This window comes from Etheostoma spectabile, chromosome 11 (genome assembly GCF_008692095.1).
Source record: "Etheostoma spectabile isolate EspeVRDwgs_2016 chromosome 11, UIUC_Espe_1.0, whole genome shotgun sequence".
Taxonomy (NCBI): domain Eukaryota; kingdom Metazoa; phylum Chordata; class Actinopteri; order Perciformes; family Percidae; genus Etheostoma; species Etheostoma spectabile.
The window spans coordinates 17,681,158-17,683,968 of NC_045743.1; positions in this window are offsets into that span (position 1 = coordinate 17,681,158).

The window sequence follows — 2,811 nt, forward strand, 5'->3', positions numbered from 1 at the left end:
GCTGTAATTAAGGCTTCAAAATGCACATTTTGAAAGGCCACGCCCCCCCCCCCACTCTAAATCTGCTTAACTTGAAATTTTCAAAAGGGGCTCCCATGGCGCCATTTTAATGCTACCTTGCACTCATCTGTAGTTAGCGTCCCATTGACTGCCATTCATTTTGGCGCCCCTTTGACAGTGAATAACTTTACATCTGAAGCGTTTAAAGACTCTATTTGTCCCTTGTTTATTTCTAAAGAAACACAACAATGTATGAAAGGCTCCGTTACCTTGTATCTCAGGTTATGGTTTTTTGGCAGACATTTTCTTAAAATAGGCTAGTAGGCTAAATAATGTGTATATGTATCTGTGCCTATATTAATGTTAACTAGCATGTTAGTTAGCAGTAATTAGCCTGTGTCTATGTTACTGTTAACTAGCATGCTAGTTAGCATATTCGCCTGTGTCTATTTTTAATAGTCAACTACGATGCTAGTTAGCAGTGTCAAATTAGCCTGGCCCATGTTAATATAGTTTAGCAGTAATTAGCCTTGTCCCCTATTATAATGTTAACTACATGTTATTAGCATAATTAGCCTTATGTCTATGTTAATGTTACTACATGCTATTAGTGTACTTAGCCTGTGCCTATGGTTAATGGTTAACTAGCATGTGACGTAGCAGTATGAGCCCCGGTTTCTATATTAATGTTACTATCTCTAGTTCGCAGTAATTAGCCTGTGTCTATGTTAATGTTGACTCTCAATGTTTAGTTGCAGTAAGGGTAAAGCTCGGTGTCTATGTGTAATGTTAACTCGCCTGTAGTTAGCAGTAATATACCCTGCATGCCTATGTAATGTTAACTACATGCTAGTTAGAAAGTAAATTACCTGATAGCCTATGTTCACGTTACCTAGCCTGTTATTAGCATTAATTAGCCTGTGTCTTAATGTTAAGTTATTTGCCGTAAGTAGCCTGTGTCTATGTTAGTGTTTTTAGCAGGAATTGAAGCCTGTGCCTATGGTATTGTTATTAGCAGTAATTAGCCTGTGTCGATGTTAATGTCGTGCAAGTATTAGCCGGTGACCTATGTTTAATGTTAGTTAGCAGTAATTAGCCTGTGCCTATGTCAATGTTAACTAGCATGTTAGTTAGAAGTAATTAGCCTAACTAAAGTTTGGCTTCGACAACCTTTATTTTGGCCGAGATATGGCAAAGGTGGTGTTTTCATAGTTGTGTTTGTGCGTAATATACACAATTTTTATTCTATTAAATTTCTTTTAACAACATTTTGTCAGGTTGGTCGGGAGATGTTATGAGCCAAGTTTTGTGCAGATCAATGGCACGGTCTAAGAGGAGTTAGAAAAAGTAGCTTTTCGATAAATTGGGATTTTTTTTTTCACGCATAAAAGTCTAGGCGGAAATGGGCGTGGCCCATATCACGAGATCCAGTTGGATCCAGGGAACACGTGGATATGTGGTTTTTAAATGTCCAATGTTCGATTTTGGGGTGTTAAATTTGTCAGTAGGATAAATAATGTGCAGTATTTTGAATTGCAATTCTTTCAGTTTATTGGGGATACCAAAGTTGTGCGGTAGCAGCCATGTTGATTCCCAGCTTATCATCCTTTTCAGGAGTGGAATTTGAATTTTCTGTCATTTCCTGTTTGGAGCAAATGGGACACTTGTGTTTACAGCTGGGTCTCTGCTGATGAGTCGTTTCCCATCATTTTCCGCCTTAGCATGCACGACTCTGTAGGAGAGTCTCCATCTGTGTGTGAAACGGCTATTTTTATCCCAAGTCACGGACTGAATCTTCTAGAAACATCCAGCGCGTCGTGCAACCCCATTTTGAAAATGTATGATTTGGTTGTTGTTGAAGTTCATCTTTTTAATAAAGCGTCTTGTGTATTTTATAGACGGTGCAAGCTCGTGATGCACATGATTAACATTTAATAGCACGGAGGCGAGTTTGGCCAGAGGACAGGTCAGGAATTAACTGGGGCGAGATGATTCCACTCATTTCTTATATAAGGCCAGTACAAAGCTCTGAATAGCCCCACATTCATAAGGAGATGTGGATGGGAGGCATATGGAGGGGGCAAAAAGGCAGGGCGAGTAATTTTATTTATTATTTTATATTTTTATTAGAACATTCCCTGACATTGGACCAGAGAGAGAGAGAGAGAGATAATGAACAGATGTAAATTAGATAGATAGATATTTATTGATCCCAAAGAAATGGGAAATGACGGTGTTACAGCAGCAAACATACATCATACAGCACAGAATATAAATATAAATTAGATACTAGGATACAATATACATACATACAATGTACGGAGAAGGAATACACAATTTTGTAAATTGTAACGTTGAAATTGTAATTTCCCCCACTGGGGATTAATAAACAAATTAAAAAATTTTTTTTTTAAATTTACAGGAATAAAAATATAAGAAGAAATATTTGAATATATACAGGTTGGAATTGTATGATAATAGAGTAAAATACAACACGAATTGGGAAATTCCTATACAGATGTGACATGGAAATGAGCACCAAATAAAGCCGATGTGTAGTTTTCAGCCATGTGTAGGAGACATTAGTGATTCCAGAGCCAGTCATTTCCTAATCTTCATGCACAGAGTGGGTGCTAATCTGTTCAGCTTCACGCACCAACCGAGGTAGGCTGAGTCACGAAATCTTCCGGTGACATTGGTACGCTTTGGCGTCAATGTCTGAGTTTACTCTCCTTTCATTAGATTGTGTATTTTCTCTGCATTTGTGTAGTTGTGTAAGTAAAGTTGCCCTTTGAGGCAGAAGCCGTTTTC